The following is a 10,569-nucleotide window of genomic DNA, read 5'->3' as shown; positions in this document are numbered from 1 at the left end:
GATCCTCTTGTCTGCATGCCCTACAACTTGTGATCTGGACTCTTGCCCCTCCTGGCTTATTAAAACTTGCCAGAGGGAGATCAGATATCCTGTATGGGATATAATGAATAGATCCCTGATGGAAGGGCATTTTCCAGCACCTCTTAAAAAGGCGGTGGTCCGCCCTCTCCTGAAAAAATCAACGCTAGATCCGGCCGAATTGGCACACTATCAGCCGATCTCGAATTTAACCTTTTTGGGTAAACTCATTGAGAGGGCAGTGGCATTGCAGTTACAGAGTTTTCTGGAGGATACTTCCGTTCTCTATCCCCATCAGTCCGGCTTTCGCCCAGGTCACAGGACAGAGACAGTGCTGGTTGCTCTGGTGGATGACCTTCAGCTGCATCTGGACCAAGGCGGTTCGGCGGTACTGATGTTGTTAGACCTATCGGCAGCATTCGATACGGTTGTCTATCGGTTGCTGACTTGCCGTCTCGCCGACGCGGGGATTCAGGGGCTGGCCTTACAATGGCTTTCCTCTTTCCTTGATGGTCGGGGACAAAGGGTGGCGATTGGGGGTGAACTGTCCCGGAGGCACACGCTTGGTTGCGGGGTGCCGCAGGGGGCGGTGCTTTCCCCGATGTTGTTCAACATCTACATGCACCCTCTTGCTCAGATTGCCCGGAGGTATGGGTTGGGTTGTCACCAATATGCTGATGACACCCAGCTCTATCTACTCATGGACGGCCAGCCTGACTGTGTCCCAAAAAATTTGGACCTGGCATTACAAGCCATGGCTAGATGGCTCAGGCTGAGTGGATTGAAACTAAACCCAGCGAAGACAGAGGTCCTTTGCTTGGTTCGACCTGGTCCGGGAAGGGAAATTCCCCTACCAGCCTTTGATGGTGTGCCACTGACAATGGCACACAGGGTCAAGAGCTTGGGGGTACTATTGGAGCCTGCCCTGACAATGGAGGCCCAAATAGCAGCCACTGCTAAGTCTTCATTCTTTCATCTTAGGCAGGCAAGGCAGCTGGCCCCTTTCCTGGAACACAACGATCTGGCAACAGTGATCCATACAACGGTCACCTCAAGGTTGGACTACTGTAATGCCCTCTACATGGGGCTGCCCCTGTGAACATATGAACATATGAAGCTGCCTTATACTGAATCAGACCCTCGGTCCATCAAAGTCAGTATTGTCTTCTCAGACTAGCAGCGGCTCTCCAGGGTCTCAAGCTGAGGTTTTTCACATCTATTTGCCTGGACCCTTTTTTGGAGATACCAGGGATTGAACCTGGGACCTTCTGCTTCCAAAGCAACTGCTCTACCACTGAGCCACCGTCCCTCCCCATGCACCAGGAAGTTGCAGCTAGTGCAGAATGCCACTGCCCAGCTGTTATTAGGGCTCCCCAGGTGTGAACACATTCAGCCAGGGCTCCGGGGACTGCACTGGCTGCCAATAATATACCGGGTTCAGTACAAGGTGCTGGCTATTACCTTTAAAGCCCTATATGGCCTAAGACCTACCTACCTTAGGGACCATCTCTCCCCACATGTTCCCCAGAGAGTGCTTAGATCTGGATCTCAAAATCTACTAACAATCCCCGGGCCGAAGGACACCAGTCTGAAGTCAACCAGGGACAGGGCCTTTTCAATTACAGCCCCTTGCTGGTGGAACCAGCTACTGGAAGAGGTGAGGGCCCTTGGGCAGTTCCACAGGGCCTGTAAGACAATTCTCTTCCTGTTGGCATATAACTGACCGGTACCTGAAAAACCCCAAAGGAAGGTTGTAGGATAGCACATTGATAGATCGTTTTCTTGTTTTCTTGTTTTAACTGCTGTAAACTATTTAATATATTTTAATATTCATTAATCTTATTGTTAGAATTTTATGTTGTGAGCCACCCTGAGCCGCCTCGGTGGGGAGGGCGGGATATAAATTGAATAAAATGAAAATGAAATGAAATGAAACAAACCCAAAATGCCCCCCCCCCCAGTTTGGAGTTATGCGCCCTCTGGATCACTCGCTTACTTAAAGAGTGGGGGTACGTAGAGTTTCTGCCCTCGGCGCCAAAACCCATCCTCCACTTTTGTTAATTGTAAATCCTCCTCTGGGGGGCTGTCAAGGAAAGCTTGTTTCAGTTCGGTTAGGAACCCATCAGGGGGCTCCCTTTCCCTCTGGCTTTGCGCACGTGTGGTTACCAATGCGCTTAGTTGAGAGGCCATGAACAATGAGTCAATAACTTCCTCCCTCTTGCTATCGTGTTGAGGGAGGCGGGACAACGCATCCGCCAAAAAGTTCAGATTCCCAGGGATGTGCCCCAGCTTGAAATTGAACCGCCAAAATAGCCCCGCCCACCGTACTTGCTTATTGTTGAGGTTGCAGGTGGCAATGTGGGCGGCCAAGTTTTTATGATCTGTCCAGAGTTCAAATGGTTCCCGCGTCCCTTCTAGGTAGTGTCTCCACTTTTCTAGGGCCAGTTTGATGGCAGAGGCTTCCTTGTCCCACACTGACCAGTTACGTTCAGCTGGGCTGAACTTTTGAGACAAGTATGCGCAGGGGTGCAACTGGCCATCTGGCCCCTCCTGGAGTAACACGGCTGCGCAGGCAACATTGCTCACTTCACATTGGACCACAAACCTTTTGTTTTCATCGGGGTGTATTAGGCAGGGCTTGAATGTGAACCGGGCCTTAAGTTCATCAAACGCCTTTTGGCACTCCCCCATCCACAGGAGGCTTGCGGCCCCTTCCCCTTGGTTTTCAACAGTTCTGTGAGGGTTAGGGTGATCTCAGCAAAATTATTGATGAACCCCCTATAAAAATTTGCAAACCCAAGGAAACTCTGGAGTTTTTTACGGGTTCAAGGGGGCTCCCACTCCATCACAGCTTGTACTTTGGTAAGATCCATTCCCAGGCCCCCCGTGGAAATGCGGTATCCCAAAAAGTCGAGCTCTGTCTTGTGGAACTCACACTTGGACAGTTTGGCAAATAATTTGTGCTCGTACAGTGTTTGAGCATCTCTCTTACCAACTGGATGTGTGAGGGCAGGTCTTGCGAGTATATATCAAAACATCATCCAGATAACAGATCACGCCCTTATATAGATATTTGTGCAATACTTCATTGATTAAGTTCAATACCACTGGCGCCCCCCTAAGGCCGAATGGCATGATCAAGTACTCGTATTGACCCAGGGGTTTATTGAAGGCTGTTTTCCATTCATCTTCCTCCTTGATGCACACCCGGAAGTAAGCATCTCTGAGGTCAAGTTTAGTGAAGATTTTCCCTTGGGACACCTCCCCTAAGTGATCCTGTATAAAGGGGATGGATTACGCATTACTAATGGAAATCGCATTCAAGCCGCGGAAGTCAGTGCAAAGCCATAAACTGCCATCTTTATTCTTTTGAATAGCACCGGAGCAGCATGTGGGGACTTGGTGGTGTCGGATGAACCTCCTACGCATGTTGAGTTCCAGGAATCTCTGTAACTCCTCCCTCTCCCCCAACTCATTGAGTATAGCTTGGCTTTAGGAAGTGGCTCCCCCTCCACCAGTTCAATGGCACAGTCAGTGGGTCTGTGGGGGGAAGCTCATCCGCCTCCTGGGCGTCAAACACCTTTTACGAGTCTTGATACTTGGGGGGCAAACTGGGCACTTCAACTCTGGTGACGCAAAGTTTCTCAAGTTGGGGAGGGGGGTGTGGGCCCCATTTTTTATTCCACCGATGACTCTCACTCACCGGATCCAAGAAGTAAATGGCGCTCCTGCTCCACTGGACAAGCGGGTCATGGTCGGTCAGCCACTCCAGGCTGAGGACGGCTTGGAACTTGGTGACCGGGGCGATAATGAACATGCAAGGTTCCCAATGTTCCCCCACCCCCAAGGCGCACACTTCGGTCTTTGTCCTACATGGCTCCCCCTTCATTGGGCTCCCGTCCATTTGCTCAAACGCATAGGATTCTTAAAGGGGCACAGTTTTTAATCCTAGTGCTTCCACCAAGCTCGGGGATAATAAGTCTTTGGAGCATCCTGAGTCCAGTAGGGCCCTGATGCAAGAAAATCATTTCGTAACGGGGTTTACTAGTGTTATGGGTACATAATACAAAGTCCCAGATAATCTCACCCGTAGTGGCGCAGCCGTGGCTCTGACCTGCTGTTGCGCGCTCCTCTCAGCAGGTCTGGGTCATTTCCCAGCAGCTGGGCCCCTCCGTCCCCCTCCTCGGATTCCTCGGGGATCAGTTCTCGGAACTGCAGCACCGCTGACTTGGCCTTGGCCATTGGGGCTCTGGTGCCACCGATTTTCTTCTTAGCCTCTGGCTTCAGGGGTGTGGAGGTCTGCGGCTCCTTCGGCTTGCTGGGGCATTTGCTGGCAATGTGATTCCCCCCTCCCCCCCGCACTTGAAGCACAACTTTGCTTTGGCTCTCCAGTCACGCTCCTCACACGAAAGCTTGCGTAGATTGGGTTAGGGTGTCTTCTCCCAAGCTTCTTTTGGGGGGGGGGCCTTGTTGCTTCTTATGGAGGGCAATCATCTTGTTGCAATCCTCTATTTTGCAAGCTAGCTGGGTCCACCTGAAGAGATCTCATGGCTCCCCCAGCTTCCAGGCCTCTCCATATATGTGAGAGTTGAGGCCCCTCTTGAATTGCTCGATCTTGGCCTCGTCGTCCCATCTCTGAACCTTGGAATTCAGAGCCCTGAACTCGCTGAGGTACTCTCGGACCGATCCAGCGCACTGCTTCAGGTCTTGTAGGGCTGCTATCGCGTTAGTCTCCTGTAGAGCATCTTCAAAGTGGCGTCGTAGAGCCCTCAGGAGGTTCAGCGCAGGGAATCGCCTTTCGAATAGGGTAACATACCACTGGGCCGCTGGGGCCCAGAGGCAACTGCCAATGTACACTACTTGCAACTGTTCTGTCAGGAAGATACAGGCCCAGATGCTGAAGTGCCCTCGTACAGTCACAATGAAGTAGGCTAGTTCCGATGGGTCCTCATCCAATCTCGCTTCACTTACTCGGGGGTCCCCTGGCACCGCCACTGGCTCAGGTTGAGGTTGTGACACCCGGTCGCCACCCACAGGTTGTTCACATCCTGCGGGGGCTCCCCCCACCCAGTGGGAATCAATGGTCTTCCCCCCCCTCGGGGGCTGGTTGCAGGGGGGGGGTGCAGCTGCGATCTACTCCCCCATCGCTTGCACTTGCCGGGCGAGGTTCTGCATCTCTTGGATCATGAAGGTGTGCATGGCTTGTATTTCCTCACGGAGTTGGATGCTTTGAGTGGCTAAAGCTTCTTGCATCCTCTCTGTGGTTGCATCTCCTGGCCTGCCAGTCCGGGGGTCCTCTCCTCAACTTTCGTCACCCTGGAACCCCCACGGGTGGTAGGAGCATTGCAGCCCTGAAAGCCGGTGGTGCTGCTAAGGGTCCTCTATCAGATCTCTGATAATACTCTCCTGGAAATCCATGGAGCCCCAGTATTTCCTCCGCACCCTCACGGTGACCAGGGTGACTATGGTTGCTTCCCTTCAGGCTTGGATTCTTCCTCATCGTCCGTTTTAGTAATCCCCATAGTCTGGTCCTGTTCACCACCCATTGTGAATCTGGGGTTAGGCTAGGCCAGGGTGATAAGTTCCGACAAAATGTCAGACCCAGAGTCAAGGAAAAGACAATTGAAGTTCAAGATCTTTATTCCAGCTTCATGGGCATACACATGCGTTGTCGGAACTGACCTCTCTGTCAGTTCCCCCAACTTATAAACCTTTGCAGGTGATATTTCACCCACACACACTTTCTGATGACCCTGAAGCTGGGGGATGGCCTCCAAACTGGAGGATCCCCATTCCCCAACTAGGGGCTGGTGACCCAACTTAAAGTCCACCCTCCAAAATGTCAGACCCAGAGTCAAGGAAAAGACAATTGAAGTTCAAGATCCTTATTCCAGCTTCATGGGCATACACACCTCTCTGTCAGTTCCCCCAATTTAGAAACCTTTGCCCTGACAGTTATAATTCAAGCCAAAGCGCGCCAAGCAAAAGCGGGGGTTTTGCATGGGATTTTTGCTAAGCTCTCATCACCACAGGTGCCCACTATCAGTTCATGGTTCGCATCTCCTCCAGCTCTTTGACCTTGGTTACCTAGCAACTAGTCCATTCCCAGACATGCCATCCTCCCGCCAGATAAGCAACAAGTTACAGTTATATCAAAGGCATAGCAAGCGCAGCATAGCATTGAAGGACAGCATAGCATTGTACAATTTAATACATATGACAAGAGGAACAAGATGGAGTGACTCGACACAAAACATCAGTTTTCTCCTGGCAAACTGATCTCTATAGTCTGGAAACCTAATATAATTCTGGGAGAACTCTGGGCCCTACCAGGAGGTTGGCAACCCTATGACAAGAAGCCTGCTTTTGGGTATAGAATTTGAAGACAATCCCTCTGGTTCTCAGGCTTGAAGATCTCATTACTACCAAATGAGCTTTGTTTTTAAGCAGGAACGCACAGGAATGCAATTCCGGCTGGCTTGGCACCAGGAGGTGTGGCCTAATATGCAAATCAGTTCCTGTTGGACTTTACTTAAAAAGCCCTGTGTGAAACAATGGTGATGTGGGGTGTGTGGCCTAACAAGCAAATTAGTTCCTGCTGGGCTTTTTTTCTAGAGGCTTTCTGTTCAAAGGTATTACATTGTCCTAGGATTACCAGCACTTTGGGCTTGGCAAATTACAGTTGAAAGCATCTTCTTTACAAAAGTTAAGCAACTTATTCAACATCCTTCTTAGGTCAGTGAAAATTAGGAACACCATATAGTCTGCATTTAAAAGAATGGATCATTTCCGTTCACCTAAAAATGGTTGGGAAAAATGCAGAACAATATCATTTGGGCATAAAGACAAAGGGGATAAGACAAACCCTTGTTTGACTCCCTCTCCCCAGAAATAGGACTCTCTGCAGCTAATGAGCCCGAGATATTCACCTTAATTTTAGCAAATATGTTTGAGGGAAATTCCTGTTACAAAAGCAATAGATCTTTGTCAATATTTGTACCTGCCAATTTCAGCCAAAGTGGATTCCTGTCAACTGAGTAAAAGACAGTTGTTAAATCTATACATGCCACACATGCACACACAGTTTTGGTGGAACCCTTTATGCTCTGTTGGTAGGGCTGCCAACTATGGGGTAGGATGATAAAAGAGACTTGGGGGGTAGAGATTGGGGGTTTGGGGAAGGGGGGGGGACCTCAGCAGGATACAACGCCACAGAGTCCAGCCTCCATAGCAGCAATTTTCTCCAAGTGAACTGATCTCTGTGGTTTGGAGATCAGTTGAAATACGGGAGGCTCTCCAGATCCCACCTGGGGGTTGCCTGCCCTCCTTGTGTGGGCAAACTGGTAGAGGGTTAAGCAGTGATCAGCTGTGCTTTGCCTTTTCCCAGACCCTGCTTGCTCAGAATGTATCAGAAGTCTCTCAGTCCTCCGGTCTACATAGCAGAGATTGATGACACAATTTGAAATTTATAACCAACCAACTAGGGAGCTTATTTACTCCTTTCTATACCACTTTGTGCATCTGACTAAGTGGGCCTTTGGCATATGAAAAACTTGGTCTTTGTTGTTCCTGCTTTGTTGAAGGAAGCTTGAACTTGGGCTCAGAGCTTCCTCCAGAGTCTTGCAAAGGTCTGATGCACAAGGAGGTGTGTGTGTGTGTGTGGGGGGGAGATTCTGTTGGTGTTCATGCTTCGGCTGACACCTGGTGGTGTTGTGTGCCAAGGTGGACCTCACACCATTGTGCAAAGCAAGACAGGGCTCTTGGATTCTTCTGTAGCAGGAGGGCTTTGAGCCAAACCACACAGAAAGCCTTGCAATCAAAATAGGGAGATCAATTCAAAATCAAAGCAGATAGGCATTATAGGAGACTGGTGAATGAATTCTATACATATACTTATATAAAAACCCTTGTTTCATGGGGAGAAACCTAAAACCAGTCGTACACTGGCCGGGGTTGCCAGCTCTCGGTTGGGAAATACCTGGAGATTTTGGGGGTGGGGCCTGGGGGAGGGCAGGACCTCAGCAGAGTATGATGCCATAGACTCCACCCTCTGGAGCAGCCATTTTCTCCAGGAGAAGTGACCTTGGTTGCCTGGAAATCGATTGTAAAAGCAATACCTGGTGCCACCTGGAGGGTGGCAAGCCTAACACTGGTCCTGCGTGCATATTTTTTTTAACTATGTAAATTATGAAATGTTAACCTTTATGCTTAATTTTATATTCTTATGTTAGTTTTTATATGTTAGTTTTTATATGTTGTAAGCCGCCCTGAGCCACCTGGTGGGAAGGGCGGGATATAAATTACAAATAAATAAAATAAATTCACACACCTAGCCAAGAGGAAGAACATGACAGAAGACTGTTTTCACTTCAGGAGTTGACTATACCTTGCGGAACACCTTGAATTTATCTCCTGAGTTGATAGAATGGTTTCCAAGTGATTTCTAGTCTCTCTTCCAAGAAGGAATTTTAAGCCTCACTGGTTTAGAGAGACATGTAAATCAGATTGCAGTGTGGAAATTTCCCAGAAATGGTGGGCGTATTCACACTGTACTAAATAATGTGTTTTGCAAATGGATTTTGGCTATTCTTACACAGTAAAAATCCCATTGCAAAATGCATTATTTAGTGTAGTGTGAATGCACCCGATGATTGCTAGACATGAGCAGAATGCTTTGATGTCCAAAGTTTTGCAAAGATCTGAAAGTATTCAGGTGGGCAGCAATACTGGTCTGAAACAGCAGAATGAAATTAGAGTCCAGTGGCACCTTGAAGACCAACCAAAGTTTTACTCGAGGTGTGAAAAAATGCATTTCCCCCCCTGGGAGCTTTGAGCTGAGCAAAACCTCCACTGTACATTATAAAAGTTTTTTTAACCTGGGCCAAGAACAGGTGGTGGTGGGGATGGAATCCATTCAAATACTTCCTCAGCTCACTACCTTCATAAATATGATATTAGATCTTGCAGGAGAGATTGACCATAGGTCTTAACATTGTTACAATATTAAAACAATTTAACAGAATTCACAACATTACAATATTACAAAAGTGATACCAATCAGGACCCATAAACATGAAAAAAGTTAAGTGGTGCCCAGCAGTTTATAACTAAGACCGATTCTCCACTAGCCTTATGCTGCTCTCACTCGCCTCTTCTCCACGGGGCTTCTGTCGGATTTCACACTATCTGCCCCCGGGCTGCAACTAGCTCTCCCTCTTTCACACAGCAAACAAGATCCTCTAAAAACCAGTTTGTTTGTCGCATGAAAAAGGCGAAGCAAGTTGCAGCCCCGGGGGCAGATAGTGTGAAATCCGACGGAAGCCCTGCTGAGAAGAGGAGCATGAGAGTGGCGTAAGGCTAGTGGGGAATCGGCCTAAGGTTGCATATCATTTGATCTAATCCTCCTTGGAGCCAGTGCAAACAAAGCAACTCTTTTAGATACATAATAAGCATCTTCATCTGCAAACAAAAATATTACTTTTTTCCAGATCCGAAGCTCTTTTGCACATAGATAACATATTAGCAGTCAATTTAATTTTGGAGTTCATGATGGAGGGGACATTTCAAAACAGAGTGAATCAGATCATCTATTTTTCCTGAACCACACACACAGCATCATAATGCGCGGGCAGGCACATTTGAAAATGTCCCAAACAGACTGCTGAGGGCATAACTAGGAACCTTAGACTACTGGCCACCTTCAGTTTCACTGTTGTTAAAGTTCTTAGATATGAAGTCCCGACATGATGTTTTAGAACTTAACAGCTCATTTGGGATTGCATACTTTGACTGAATAAAGCCCAAGTAATCCTTATGACCAGGGGTTATTTTGTAGGAAAAGAGGTATGGAGCTCATTAGAACAACTCATTTGCGCAACTCATTTGCATATGCCACACACCCCCGACATCACCAGAAGGTGGACTAGATTATATCAGCTCAGCAGCTACCTTCAAATGCTTCTTGAATCATTATTGTCATCATAAAACCTTACAGACGCCCTGAGCCTGCCTTGGCGGGGAGGGCGGGATATAAATAAAAAGTTATTATTCTTACTTCCATCATATTTTTAAATGACTTTCTCCTATGTGGTCACAGTGGCATGATGAAGATTTCCATCTGTCTGCTTTATATGTTTTAGTTCTTTCCCCATTTTTTGTGGGGGAAAGTATTAGAAAGTTTGTCAAATCTTAGAATTCAGCAAAATTCTCACCCGGAAGCAATTTTTTTGAGGGGGGGCGGTAAGGAAGAAAGAGCATAATAAAATTTAGAGGTTCCGGAGCTCTGCTCCTGTGAGCTCCTGCCCAAAATGAGGCCTGATTATGACTCTTAGCATGTTTTAAAAGAAGGTGACCTTTGGGAGCCCAGCAAATCCTGAGAACTATAAAAATTCTGATAGCGAATCCTGAGAACTATCAGGAAACTCTGAAATTACCCCTCGTTTTCAGAGAGCGGATAACAATCTCAGGCCCTCATTAATGCTGCTGGGGAACCCTGAGGTAGCACAAGAATCTGTCTCATAAAATAATTTTGTATTTTTTCCAGTGATTCCA

At 47.9% G+C, this 10,569-nt stretch overlaps 1 non-coding gene across 1 annotated transcript; it reads right to left on the bottom strand.

The window, feature by feature from the left end:
- Positions 1-1,255: 1,255 nt before the first annotated feature.
- Positions 1,256-1,330, bottom strand: TRNAP-UGG (transfer RNA proline (anticodon UGG)). The gene has a single exon. It is a non-coding gene; the product is annotated as a tRNA-Pro (tRNA).
- Positions 1,331-10,569: the final 9,239 nt, after the last annotated feature.

Source organism: Heteronotia binoei, chromosome 2 (assembly GCF_032191835.1).
Source record: "Heteronotia binoei isolate CCM8104 ecotype False Entrance Well chromosome 2, APGP_CSIRO_Hbin_v1, whole genome shotgun sequence".
Taxonomy (NCBI): domain Eukaryota; kingdom Metazoa; phylum Chordata; class Lepidosauria; order Squamata; family Gekkonidae; genus Heteronotia; species Heteronotia binoei.
Note: the sequence above shows the minus strand (reverse complement) of the source record. Positions and strands in the feature narration are given on the sequence as shown.